This window comes from Pipistrellus hanaki (genome assembly GCF_964339955.1).
Source record: "Pipistrellus hanaki genome assembly, chromosome: 10".
In the NCBI taxonomy this organism is placed as follows: domain Eukaryota; kingdom Metazoa; phylum Chordata; class Mammalia; order Chiroptera; family Vespertilionidae; genus Pipistrellus; species Pipistrellus hanaki.
This window is the reverse complement of record NC_140512.1, coordinates 66,395,600-66,410,742: the sequence shown is the minus strand read 5'-3', so window position 1 is coordinate 66,410,742 and position 15,143 is coordinate 66,395,600. Positions and strand designations below refer to the sequence as shown.

Sequence of the window (15,143 nt, the reverse complement as noted above, 5' to 3'; positions counted from 1 at the left end):
ATTGCTATATAGTTCTTATATTTGATTATGTCATCCTCTGCCTGGAATAAATCCTCATTCTTTTCAAATCTCAAATACTCTCTTTTTCAGAAAGAATTCCAAACAATTCTTCCTAACCAATTTAGGTATTGTTCCTATTTGCTCCCACAAAAATGCTATCCATATATCTTATGCTATATTAAAATTAACTTTTATATACCTGTCACCCTCAAACTACTGTTAACTTTTAAAAACTGGATTGTTCCTCTTTTAGTTCTCATCAGTAAACACAGAATCTGAGATAGAATAAATGCTCAACAAACGTTTCACCTACTTAATAATAAGATAAAGTAGTAAATGAACACTAAGTATTTGAAGATGGCCCTTGTTGCCTTTGTGTTTTACACATCAGAGCCCTGAATAGAGCTGCTATTCATCCCGCGTGTTCAGCCGGCCTCTGTCAGGCACGCGAAAGGACCGTGTTCCTTTGCAGCTCATCCCTTTGACACTGCGGTTCCCTGTGATTGCACTCTGCCTGTTGCATTGCCTGACCACACACTCAAATGTCCTGAATGTGAGGCTTGGAAAATCAGAGATACTCCTATATCTTCCCTCTTCATGTTGCCTTTATAAATGGAAACTATAGTGTGTGTGTGTGTGTGTGTGTGTGTGTGTGTACTTTGAAGCGATTAGTCACGTTTTCAAAAGGGAAAAAAAGGTCACTCTGACAGGATACGCTATGCCATATGCAGGATTCCACCAGAATACATTAGATGATAAGAGTAGAGCTGGTCATCTGAAACACAGGAAGGAGGAATTGCTTCAGAGCGTTCGTTCTGCGCTTTCTGAGCAGCTCATCCTATTCCTGACTCTCTGGTTGACTCGGTGCTCACTGCTGTTGACCTTCACGTAGTGGTAAACTTAGAAATACATAGAAAAACTAAAGTGGAAAGTGTATTTGTAATTGAGAAGCATGGAGTAGGAAACATCATGACTGGAATGCTTAAGCTCTATTTTTATCACAAGATATTAAACTCAACTTAGTTTTACAAATTGGCATGTTGTTGAACTCATGATACAAAAGGAAACATGTTTTGCAGATAAGGATGCATAAAGATTTCAAAAGTGTGTACCTGGAATAGCTTCTTTTTCTTTCCTCTTTTTATGCTGTAATATGTCAAAGAAAAAGATTTTAGATCTATAATAATTTTATGAAAAATGAAGAGTATTAAAATAATGAAATGAAAGTAATTGTGATGTGATAGGTATTATGGCCATTAGTTAGCCCTGGTGCTTTGATTACTAAAACATGAAGCTAGTCCAACTTTTTCTCTTTGGAAAGGAAATATTTCAAGTTTTGCTATTCTGATCATGTAACAGTTCACATTATTCCTACTAGGGAGTATGAATTTACTATAGATAACCCTTAGCTTTGAGGAGTTTATCATTAAAATGCAAAGAATTCCTACACAATGGTGAGTATAGGGGCCATGTTCTGAACTGCCTTACAAGTGACATACATTTCCAGTAGCTTTTTTTAACGTTAGAAACAAGCAACACGAAATTCTCTCTTGGCTCCATGTTTGGCCTCTGTCTTCTGATCTCACACCACATTCCCCTCTGCTCCCTTAGTCCCCACTGGCCTTCCAGTTTATCTCCTGTCATTCTGTCTGGTACAAGCTCTGCTTTCTGCTCGGAATGCTTCCTTTCTGTCCCCCACAAACACTCTCCTAAATATACACAAGCACATGCTACAATAATTCCTGTCCATACTTCAAATTTTAACTAATGTATTCCTTCCTTGCGGGGCATTCCTTAACACTCTAAAACAGATGAAGTCCTGAGTAGTGATCGTTCACAGCACTTTTCGCTGTTTCTGATTATACCTAATTTATGGGGTGGTTTGATGAATGCCTGTCTTTGAGGTCGGAGACTATTTTCGTTTGCCCATTTTCTCTTCTTTTTCTTTCTTTCTTTCTTTTTTTTTTTTTTTTAAATTAGATTTATTTTATGTTGCATTTACTCCTGGGCCATAAGTTTTTGTTTTCTCAGTTTCCTCTGGGTATCTTTTCCTCCTGTGCGGACTTCTTTTCTGGTTCGGGAACAATGTGCTCTTTCTCAGTGAGATCATCTCACCGTGGCAGGGAGAGCTCGCGTGTGGGTTAATCCGTCCATGAGCTCTGGATGTTCTCCGCCGCATCTTGGGAGCTTTGACCACCTGGATGTGCTCAATGGCCAGAGAGTCTACATCTAGACCCTTAGGTTCAGCATCACTCTCGGCATTTTTAAGCTTGTGCAGCAAACGTTCAGCACTCTTTATGGCACTGACCCTGTGTCCAGCCCCACCGTTTCACCTGGGCTCACCTACCAACCCCACCGCTGTAAGGACGGAACGGCACACACTGCTTCTGTAAAGTGACATCCTTCAGAAACTTGGTGGCTTTTCATATATGCCTACCCTTGATGGCCCGGGCAGTTTCATGAGTGTTCTTAAGGTGAACATGAAGATTTGAGCCTCTGGATTTGCATGATTTAGTGGGATTTCCTGGGTGTAGTGAATAGCGAACCATTTTCATAGGTCACCTCTGGCCTCTTTGGGGAGGAGCTGCCCATTGTATTTTCAATCTGACTCAGTTCTTGGCATGTAGTGGACTAGATGAACGAATGAATGAATGAATGAATGAATGAATGAATGAATCGCTGTTTGTTCTTTACTCCACTACCAGAGATTTCTGGTTATAATATTAGTGCAATTATGGCACTTTTCCTCTCATGCCTTCTTATGTTTTATACAGCCTGTAGAATATTTTTTCATGATATATAAGGCATTTTATTATTTCCCCCCAACATACAAATCCAACCAGACTTCCATCCACACTATATATGTCTTTCCCCTCCCAATTTTGTCCTTCCTTTGAGGGGAGAAGCCATTATATTCTTGTTTTCCTTAAACTAGACCAAATGATACTCTTCCTGTGCTCTTGTGTTATCCAGGAATGTCCTTCTATTTCCTTTTTAAATTATCAAAATCAATTTTTTAAAGATTTAGCTTAGATATGATTTATTCTTTGAAACTTTCCCTTGTCCCTGCCCATCCTGTTTAATTTTTTAAAATCTTTATCTTTATCGTTGAAAATATTACATATATGCATAATCCTACAACAAGTGTTTGTTCCTTTCCTTCAAATGTATTTTATTCTGGTTTGTAAACTAGTTCATTTTATGCCAAAGCCATATGCTCCTCTAGTGGTAAACAGGTTTGCTTATTTACGAACTACCTGGCATTCAGGATATCAGTTGCAGACAGAGTTAACAGGTATCCAGGCTTATAGCGACCTGTGGTTTGGCTTCTTTATTTTATTTTGCTATTTCATTTGATTTATAAAGTTTTCCTTTTTAATTTTTATTTTGCAATTAAATTTATAGGGATGACATTTATTACAAAGATTATATGGTTTTCTAATGTACATTTTTATGATACATGATCTGTATATTGTACTTTTTACTAGCCATCCAAAGCCGAATCATTTTCTATCACCATATATTTGACCCTTTTATCTTGTAACTACCCTTTTAGCTGGTAACCACCAACCATATTATTGTTTGTGTGTATGAGCTTTTGTTTGTTTTACTTGTTTGTTCATTTATTACTTTTAATTTTATATCCCATATATAACTGAAATCATATGATTCCTAACTTTTTTTCTGGTGGACACTTGGCTTAGTGTGATATTCTCAAAGTCCATCCATGTTATTGCAAATGGCAGTGTTTCACCTTTTCTCATGGCTGAGTAGTATTCTATTGTTTATATGTACCACATCTTCCTTATCAAATCATCTATTGAAGGACACTTCAGTTGTTTCTATGTCTTGACCACCCTGAATAGTGCTGCAATGCATATAAGGGTGCATATGTTTTTGCAAATAATTTTTTTCCAAATTTTATATACCCTGAAGAGGGGTCACTGGATCATATGGTAATTTTGTTATTAATTTTTTGAGGAACCTCCATACTGTTTTCCATAGTGACTTCTTTATACTACATGCACAGATAGGATATATCAAGCTTCTTGAACTGTTAAAATTGAAAAATAAAATAACCCAACAAAAAAAGTTATATGTCTCCAATAATTTAGTAAATAACTTTATAAGGAATATTTAAATATAAGGTAAATTTGTAAAAAAAAAAAAATGAATTGTTTCTGCCTTGTTTTATAAACTATATAAAATGGGAGTTCCCTTCTTGCCCAGTCCCTATCAGCCAGACCCCAATGGCAAGATAACCTACTAGTCAGAACATCTGCCCCTGGTGGTCAGTGAGCATTATAGTGACTGATTGAGCAGTCAGACACTTAGCATGTTAGGCTTTTATATATATAGATACTTGGACATAAAATTTAGTTCTTATCAAATTTTAACTTTTCTAATTCTCCAAGTTCTAAATGTTGTTGTTGTTTTTTTTTTTTTTGTTTTTGTTTTTTCTAAATTGCAAATGGTTCTGAGTTACCAATAAAATATGTTTCTGTGTAGGGGGGAAAAAGTCCTATATGTCTCCACAGGGATTCTCAACACTTGGTAATAGAAAAGTGGAAGAAAATAGAGAGGTAAATATAAAACACTCATTACTCTCTATGCTAGGGATTTTCCTTGGTGCTTTATACTTATATTATATTTAATCTTCATATCAACCTGGAAAACTGAAGCTTGGATTGATTAAAACACTAATAGCTCAGTTGGCTAGAGCACTGTGCTGATATACCAAGGGAGTGAGTTGGATCCCCATTCGGGGCACCTAGAAGGATCATCATAATGAATGTATAAATAAGTGAAACAACAAATCAGTTTTCTCTCTTTTTCTCTCCCTCCCTCTTCCTTTCCTTCCTTTCTCTCTAAAACAAAAGAACAAACAAACAAACAAATAAAACAAAAAACCCACTAGCTCTCTAAGTTGTATGTACAGTTAATAAATGTAAAGCAGGTATTCCAACCTAATCCAGAATCTGAACAGATTTCTACTTAGGTTCTGACTGGATGGACATCAGTCTTCAAAAATAAATATAATGTCTGCCTTTAGATTCAGTAGCTTAAATATAGTTCCCATGACACGATATAAGCACAGAGGACAGATTCACTGCCAAAACCTTGGTGCCAGAGAACAGGCAAGGAGGCAGACACCAAAGACTTCCCTGGAAGCGGCCCTGGCCTGGGCTAAAGAGGCCACAGTGGGAAGGCACCAGCAGTCTACTTATTAAGAGCTATCGCATTCTAACATATGATACGGAACTAATATGCTATGGTAAACTAAAAGTCTCGTTAAGGGTTTAGTTAAATTTGAATTCTTCTAGAATGAAAGATAGGCCCCAGCATTAAAAAGACTCTTATAAAGAAATACCTCTTATCTGTACCCAACATGAAGCCCACAGTTTTATCTCTTTCCTCCTTTAGTCACTTGCCAAAGGAAGGGAGACCTCTGTTGCATGTATTGAAATGGCTCCAACCACAAGCACCACCGCATGGTAGCATTTGGCATTAACATGGCGGATGCTGCCAAGGCTCACTCATCACAGATCTGACACCATCTCAGCCACAACTGGAGGCCTAAGACAAAAATACCTTCCAGAGCTCACAGTTTCACTTCAGTTCTAAGCTTATAAGAGTACTTGTGCTTGACTCAACACCAAAAGTGAAAAACATATATACTACATAGATTAGGCCCTTGGCCATCTTTTCCTTGAAGCCACATCCACAGCCTGGTTTGCCTCATTGCCAGGCTGGCCGTGAGCCAGAGATCCCTTCCTTATATTTTCGCCATCCTTTTTAAAAGTAAACGCCTCTGTTTTTCATGCTTAAAAACATAAGGTTGATGCAAGCTTCATCTTTCAGACTTAGAGATTGAGTGCTAGCATATGTGACACCTAATATATAATACATTGTACAATACATTCTGTACATATGATGAATTCCATATCAGAAGAGCTAATTCAATGTGTTGATCACCAATACATTTAAAGTCCAAATAATACAATAGGGTTCTCAGAAATACTTATAAAATAGTCAATACTGTATATACCATTTGTGACTCCTCTCTTACTTTAGCTAATTATACTTGCACGTGTAACTAATGCAAATGTTAATTGAAAGGCTAGATGCTTCAACAAAATGAATAAAAAAAAGGAAAACTTTTCTATGGCTTACTATTAGACTAATATAGATTCTCCATATGTGGAGCATTAAAAAGCCCTGTTACTCACAGAGTTATTCTCCTCATGATAAACCAGTTAAAATCAGACTCTGCTTTATTTTTTATTTTATTTTTTCTTAAATCTTTTGTATTGAAAGTATTACATATATCACCTGTTTTTTTCCCCCTCCCATTGATCCCTTATAACCCAACCCTGCCCCTCCACCCCAAGCCTCCACCACCCTATTGTCTGTGTCCATGGGTTTTACATATAAGTATACAAGTTCTTTGGTTGATCTCTTCCCACCCCCCACCACCTACCTGTCTTCCCTCTGATATTCCACAGTCTGCCCCATGCTTCTATGTCTCTGGATCTATTTTGTTCATCAGTTTATTTTGTTCATTAGACTCCACATATGAGTAAGATCATGTTGTCTATCTCTGCCTGGCTTATTTCTTTAGCATAATCCTCTCCAGGTCCCTCCATGCTGTCTCAAAGAGATCCTTTTTTTATAGCTGCCTAGTATTCCATGCTGTAAATGTACCAAAACTTTTTTATCCACTCATCTACTGAGGGGCTCTTGGACAGTTTCCAGATCTTAGTTACTGAAAATTGTGCTGCTGGTCACTTATGAGAGCATACATTCTTTCTGATTGGTGTTTTGGGTTTCTTAGGATATATTCCTAGAAGTGGGATCACTGAGTCAAATGGCAGTTTCATATTTAATATTTTGAGGAAACTCCATGCTATTTGGCTGCACCAGTCTGCATTCTACCAGCAGTGTACAAGTGTTCCCTTTTCTCTACATCCTTGCCAGCACTTGTCATTTGTTGATTTGTTGATGGTAGCCTTCTGACATGTGTGAGATGATACCTCATTGTCATTTTAATTTGCATGTCTCTGATGATAAGTGTCTTTGAGCATTTTTTCTCCTGTCTCTCAGCCTTCTGTATGACCACTTTGGAGAAATGTCTATTTAGGTTCTTTGCACATCTTAATTGGGTTATTTGTCTTCCTTTTGTTAAGTGGTGTGAATTCCTTATATAGATTGGATATTAACCCTTTATCAGAACATATCATTGCCAATATGTTCTCCCATACCCTGGGCTCCCTTTTTATTTTGTTGATGTACAGAAATTTTGAATTTTGATGTAGTTCATTTTTGTTTATTTTCTACTTTGTTTCCTTATTCCGAAGAGATGTACTATAGCAAACATATTGTTATGAAAGATGTCTGAGATTTAGCTGCCTATGATTTCTTCTAGGATTTTTATGGTTTCACATTTTACATTTAAGGCTTTTATCGATTTTGAGTTTGTTTTGTGTATGATGTAAGTTGGTGGTATAGTCTCATTTTTTTTTTTTGCATGGATCTGTTCCATTTCCCAACAGTATATTCTGAAGAGACAGTCTTGACTCCATTGTATGCTCTTGAACCCTTTGTAAATTATTGAGTGTAATGGCATAGGTCGATTTCTGGGGTCTCTGCTCTGTTCCATTGACCTATATGTCTGTTGTTATGCCAGTACCAGGCTGTGTTAAATACAGTGGCTTTGTAGTATAACTTGATATCTGCTATTGTTCTTCTTTCTTAAGATAACTGAGGCTATTCAGGGTCTTTTTGGTTCCATATAAATTTTTGGAGTATTTGTTCTAGATTTGTGAAATATGCCATTGGTAATTTAATAGAGATTGCATTGAATCTATAGATTGTTTTGGATAGTATGAACATTTCAATGATGTTAATTCTACAAATCCATGAACACAGTATATTCTTCCAGTTGTTTATATCTTCTAAATATTTTTCCAACATCCTGTAGTTTTCTGAGCACAAGTCTTTTACCTCCTTGGTTAAGTTATTCCTAGGTATATAATTTTTTTTGTTGCTGTGTTAAATGGGATTTATTTTTTGTTTCTCTTTCTGAGAATTCCTTATTGGTGTATAAAAATGCCACCAATTTCTGAGTGTTAATTTTATATCCTGCTACATTGCTAAATTCTTTTTATTAAATCTACTAGTTTTTAGTGGAGTCTTTAGGATTTTCTATATGCAATATCATTTCATCTGTGAATACTGAGAGTTTTTTTTCCCTGCTTTCCTATTTGCATGATTTTTATTTCTTCTTGTTGTCTTATTGCTGTGGCAGGACTACCAGTAATTTGTTAAATAGGAGTGGAGAAAGCAGACATCCCTGTCTTGTTTGTGTTCTTAGGGGAGATGGTTTTAGTTTTTTCCCATTCAGTATGATGTTGGCTGTAGCTTTGTCATAGTATATGGTTTTTCTTATGTTGAGGCATAATTCCTCTATTCCCACTTGGCTGAAAGTTTTTGTCAAAAATAGGTTTTGGATTTTGTCAAATGCGTTTTCTTCCTCTATTGGTATGATCATGTGATTTTTGTCTTTCAGTTTATTTATGTGACTAGAGGCTCAGTGCACGACATTTGTGCACTCGGGGCTATAGGGAGTTCCCTCAGCCCGGCCTGAACCCTCTCACAGTCTGGGAGCCCTTGGGGGATGTCTGACTGTTTCCTAAGGGGCATAAGCGCAGTTGGGCATCCTTAGTGCTACAGCAGAGGCAGGCTACTGCATTCGCCAGCTGTCAGCCGAGTTTGTGGATGAGTGGTTCCCCCCTGTGGGAGCACACTGACCACCAAGGGGCAGCTCCTGAATTAAGCATCTGCCCCCTCGTGGTCATTGCGCATCATAGCAACTGGTTCTGCTGTCCAGTCAATTTGCATATTAACCTTTTATTATATAGGATGTATAAAGTTTATTTATTTGCAAATATCATCCCTGGTAAAATCCCACTTGATCATGGTGTATGTTCTTTTTTGTTGTTCTTTTCAATCTATTGCTGAATCTGATTTGCTAATATTTTGTTGAGGAATCTATGTTCATCACGGATATTGGCCTGTAATTTTCTTTGTTTGTTGTGTATGATCTGGTTTTGAATTTGAATAATACTTGCCTCATAAAAAGAACTTGGAAGTTTTCCTTTCTCTTGGATTTTTTGGAAAAGTTTGAAGAGTATAGATACTATTAAACAATGAATGGGTTACCAATGAGATCAAGAAAGAAATCAAAAACTTCCTGGAAACAATGAAAATGAATGCATAACATCCCCAAATCTCTGGGGTACAGCAAAAGCAGTCCTGAGAGGAAAGTTCATAGCATTACAAGCCCATTTCAAGAAACAAGAAAAAATTAATAATTAACCATTTAACTCTACTACTCAAATAATTATATATAAAAATAAAAAATAAAAAAGCCAAGAATAAGTAGAAGGAAAGAAATGACAAGGATCAGAGCAGAAATAAATGGCAGAGACTATAAAAACAATACAAAAGATTAATGAAATCAAGAGATGGTTCTTTGAAAAAGATAAATAAAATTGATAAACCTTTAGCTAGACTCATCAAGAAACAGAGAGGACTCAAATAATTAAAATCAGAAAGGAAGAACTGGAAATAACTGTCATCACAGAAATACAAAGGATTTTGAGAAAATACTATGAGCGATTATATGCCAACAAGCTGGACAATGCAGATGAAAATGCAATTTTCCAAAACTGAATCAGGAAGAATCAGAAAACCTGAATAGGCCAGTAACAATTGAGGGAATTGAAGCAGTAATGAAAAAAACTCTCAGCAATCAAAACCCCTGGTCCAGACAGCTTCACAGGGGAGTTTTAACAAACACTCAGAGAAGAACTAACACTATTTTGTTTTAAATAAAGCAAAGCTTATACTTTCAACCCAATTGAAAATCAATAAAATAGCAGATGATCATAACAATATATATTTAGTGGTTGCTTTTTAGGGCATTTTTACCAAAGGATTTGTTTTAAGCTTCTATGAACCTCACTGCTCACAAAACTTTACAATTAAAATGTTAGTAGCTTTCCAATCTGCGCAATTATTCAGCAACCACATTCTCTTGGCTATTTTTACCTAATTTTTTCAAAAATGTCATTGCTAGAGCCTCCTCATCCATCAGTCTCATATACTCTGGTATTTCTCCCAAACCGGTATCTTTTGGTTTGCTCTAGTCCTCTGTTTCCCACGATTATTTTTGAATTGTTTTCTAGGCATTGGTGAGGTGACAGGTTCTTACTCAAGAGAGAATTATGACAAGCTTGAAAATACAACTTTTAAAAACAGCAGAGATACAGGAAATGAGTCATTCTTGGTACTAGCCCAACAAAATGGTCTGAAAGCTATGTTTATCTCTACATATCTAAGGCAGGACTTTCAGACCACAATAAAATACGCCTGCATCTATCCTCCATCCATTTATTCATTCACGTATCTATTCATAATGTGCTACTACAGCACTAGAAGTCAATATTCAAGTCATATATGTCACAACATATATTTATTTTTAAAACAATAAAACTGTTTTAAAAAAACAAAACAAAATATTGAAACAATATATTTTAAGGTCACCCATAATTCTCCACTACCAAAATGTACACAAATCTTTTTATTATTTTTCCATTTATATTCACACATTTTGCAATTTAAAGGTCACATTTTTCAATTTTACAATTGAACTAAATTATATTTCAATTATATTCTTATCATTTCACATTCTTTAATCTGTAAATTTTAATTCTAATGCTTTGAATAGTTTATAACAATTTCAGGTGTGGGGACAAAGTTTTAAGTCAGTTTTTATTTGAAAACGTTCAAGGCTACATAAAAATAAAAGAATGAAAACTTTATGTAGAAATATCATGCTCTGACCCTTTGTAAGGCTCTATTGTAGTCAGTAAATAGAGAGACTGGATCTTGTGATAGGGCACTGAGCATGGCCATAAAAGAAATTCAATGAACTCGTGCTTCTTTAGAATTACTCCAAGGAACTGGAAGAAAGATACCCGTCTTCCTACTTTAAAAGTTAGACATTTTCAGAATATTTAAAAGTAATTTAGAGATAAACATTACTGTTAAGGTAGTGAGAATGTTTTCTCATTAATATTTAAAAACATCATTTTAGATATTGGAACACTATTTGGAAGAAGAGATTGAGCAGCAAAAGAGATCTTAAATTGCCACAGGAAAATCAGTTTAGAAGCATCTGCTCTAAAGGAATTTGAAGATTTCTAATTAAATCCTCTAATTTTAAAATAAGAAAATGGAGGCCCAGAAAATTTAAAAGAGATGGTTCAAGCACATATCTTCATTGTGACTAAAAATATACAAAGAAAATTTGAATCAAAACTTCTTAACAACTTAGTAGTAGAAACTAGATCATAACTATTGATAGTTCTGTTCCAGGATTGTTGAGTAAATTAGTTATTTTTATTTGTTTTTCATCACTTACCAGATTCTTGCTCAGCATTTAACATTTCTCATCCCTAATAATAAAGAGCTACAGAACCATATATAAATTATTTATATGTATTATTTATATATATTAATTTTTATTTAGTTATTACTCTCAGTACTTCAAGACAAATACATTTTTAAATGACTATAACTGTACTTTACTATATAATTTGGAGAGAGATGTCATGACACCCCTCCTAGTAGAAAAATAACTCCACTAATCATACAGAAATAATGTCAAAAATATTTTTAGGAGAAAAACAATAAATATGCTAAAGGAGCATGAAAGCTCCATCTATCTAATTTAGATAGGTAAAATTTTTTCTTTTTCTTTTTTTAAATCCTCACCTGAAGATATTTTTCCCATTGATTTTCAGAGGACTGAGAGGGACGGAGGTGGAAGGAGGGGGGGAGGAGGAGCAGGACGAGGAGGAGAGAGAGAGAGAGAGAGAGAGAGAGAGAGAGAGAGAGAGAGAGAGAGAGAGAGAGAGAAACTTGGATGTGAGAGAGATACATCTAGTGGTTGCCTCCTACATGTGCACTGACCAGAGTGTGGGGAAAGAAAAGAGAAGCGGGCAGGGAACAAACCTGCAACCAAGGTACGTGTCCTTGACTGGGAGTGAGGTACTCTAACCACTTAGCGAACTGGCCAGGGCTACCTGTCATTTTCTTAAAGACACTGGCCAAAAGAACTTCTAAAACTATTCTGGGCTTCATCAGGAAGACTTCTAGAGGGAAACTAGTATCCTGAGTCTTAAATCCACAGTTTGTTTATAGCTAAAGATTTATGAGGTATTGAAGTTGGCAGACCTCAGGAAGGAAACATATTAAAATGTTTTTAAATGAAAAGTTTCTAAGTGAAAATAACTAAAGTTATTAAGATATTGGAGAGACTTTTATAAGGAGGGAGAATGAGCAAGAGAATATGTTAACATAATCCATCGTAATGAGACATATGGATATATTACTTAGGGATTTCACCAAATTCCCCAATACCCCAACCTTTTGGGGTCTCTTTTGTCTCTTTCAGGGCCAAATAAATGCGAGTATTTGTTAATTTTTAACAGGTATAAAGTTTATTCAGGATTATGGCCTAAAACAAAATGAGCCTGGTAGATGTGGTTCAGTGGTTGAGCATAGACCTATGAGCCAGAGGGTCATGGTTTGATTCCTAGTCAGGTCACATGCCCAGGTTATGATCTCCAGTAGGGGATATGCAGGTGGCAGCCAGGATCAATGATTCTCCTTTAACATTGATATTTCTATCTTCCTCTCTGAAATGAATACTATATTTTTAGAAAAGATAAGTTGAAAAGTAATTTAAGTACATTTATGAATGATCCATGAATAATTAATTATTATAGTCACATAGAAAAGTTGACACTGAGAACCAAAGGCCTAGATCTGGCATCTGGCCTGCTCTTATACTGGCCGGAGTCAGATGAGACTGAGCTCACGTCGCTGGTATCAGCGATCCATACCAAGGTGAGGTTTGAAGGTGGCATGACTAAGCCATGTGCTCTGTCCTGTAAGTTCTTTCTGTAGAGTACTCTCTGCATTCAGACCTGGTTCAGTGGAATACTGGCAGGTGTGGCCAAGAGGAGTAAATGTGAATAGCTGATACCATGGACACATCATTGTCTATCCGCCTTTTTTTTTTTTTTTTTTTTTAAATCTTTGTACCTTCTCTTTCTTTGTAAATGAACCTACACATCAGTACTTTCAATGTGCTATATTGGTACTTGATTATTTTTCTCCCTCTCGCTATTCACATAATTATGGCATATATTCTAAAAAGTTGTGTGTTTCAGTAGCATGTCTTTTGTGAATTAATATATCCATACCTTCAAGTCAGTATTTAGGAATTTTCCCATAGGGGAGTTAAATACCTAGAATATTGACAGAAATATAGTAAATACTCAATAAATATAAGTTGGGGAGGAGGAGGAGAAAGAAGAGGAGAAAAAGGGGAAGGAAAAATAATCACGGTTGGTAATAGTTCATTACTTTGAGGTAGAAAATAATAAAAATTACAAAAAGAAATGCTTTCTTTGGCTACCAACCTTTTCCAGCTTTCTTGAACTCAAGTTTAAGGAAAACATTTAATTAGGTGTTAAAATGACAAAGATTCTCTCACATGTAAATTTATTATTTACCGCTCACTTAAGTCCAAATATAAAGAAAGGAGAGTTACTCCTATGCAAATACTCCAGAAAGAAGCAGATTTGGTTCTAATCTGAACATGAATAACCAAGAACACATGAGAAAATTTAATAATATTCAGAATAATCGGAGAGTATAGTTGAAAAAATAAACACAATGACATTAATCAGATAGTCCAATGTGAACAAGTGACAAGCTATTAAGCAACTCATTAGTTAACAATTAGTGAATTACTGTGGTGATTTATAGTAAGAAAATGTGTAATTTTTTTATTTTTTTACTTTAAGAAAACTTTAACCTAGATTTCTTTCTGGCTAAGTCCTAAGAAAATAACTTAAAAAAAATCTTACTTATATATTCTTCTATTTAAAATTTTGTAATTTTGTAAGTAATTCACTGTTACTCTTATCTCAATGTGTAGAAAATAGAATTTCACATTTTTTTAAATTTCTCTATCCATATTACCAAAAGTGTGCTTCCATGTTCAGGCATGACTACTAGCTAAGACTCCTTCATTGGAAAAGAAAAAGCATAAATTTCAGCGGCAAAAATCTTATACGTGTTTTCTGAAAGACTTTTGATAAGCAAATCTGCTGGAATACACTATTGATTTCCGACCATAAGGTTCCTTTCTTAAGTACTGTTTGCAGTAATATCCAGGACTCATAGATCTTTAAAAATAGCTTACTGTTACAAAATTTAATGACAAAGACAAGCTAAGAAATGCCCTCTAAAGTGGGACAGATTACAATGCCCATGTCACCCCGGCTGGGTGGCTCCGGTGCTGGGAGCATTGCTCCAAACCCCACACAGGTTGCTGATTCAATCCCTGGTCAGTTCACAGGCCTACGTTGGGGGTTCGATTCCCAGTTGGGGTGTGTATGTTTCTTTCTCATGTCAAGTGTCTCTCTCTCTCTTTACCCCTTCCTCTCTCTCTCTAATAATCAACACACATATCTTCAGTGAGGATTTAAAAAGTAAAAAATATAAATAGCTTCTGCTCTAGGAGTGGGATAAGTAGGTTTGCCACTCAAAAGAGCAACTAGTCACACCCTAAAGAATCAGAGGGGAGAAGAGGTGTGACCTGACTGTGGCCGGCATCACTCTCCTCTGGGCCTCCCTGCAATTGGAATCCTGCCTTTCTGCCTTTGTTAAAGCCAAGTGCAAGCCCCCTCCCGGAAATTCCCCCAAATATCCTGTTCCCTGGTTCAGGTCAACTCAGACTGTGACGACTCTGTGCAGTGCATCTCAGATAGTTACTGCATAAATGGCATGCTTAGAAGTTGTAAGAGTGAGGCTTGGGCTGTAGCCCCGTGAGCTCCTTTTCTGAGATGCTTTCTGCTGTTATTGATACTTACTCACGATACTTATTCATGGAAGTGATGCAGACCTGCTCCGAAAGAGGGACCGCTCTGGCTTAGGTTATGATTTCTCCTCAGGCTCCATTGCTTGGCCTCCTTTTCCTGTTTCATGTAGTACCCTCGTTG

The 15,143-nt window shown here is 36.1% G+C and overlaps 1 protein-coding gene and 1 pseudogene across 2 annotated transcripts in view; one reads left to right on the top strand and one right to left on the bottom strand.

The window, feature by feature from the left end:
• The window catches only part of FOXP2 (forkhead box P2), a 601,300-nt gene that overhangs the window by 378,362 nt on the left and 207,795 nt on the right, over positions 1-15,143 (top strand). The gene's annotated exons all lie outside the window — the stretch shown is intronic.
• LOC311629307 (large ribosomal subunit protein uL22-like) lies at positions 1,999-2,549 on the bottom strand (annotated as a pseudogene). Its single transcript has one exon. The product of its transcript is annotated as a large ribosomal subunit protein uL22-like (transcript).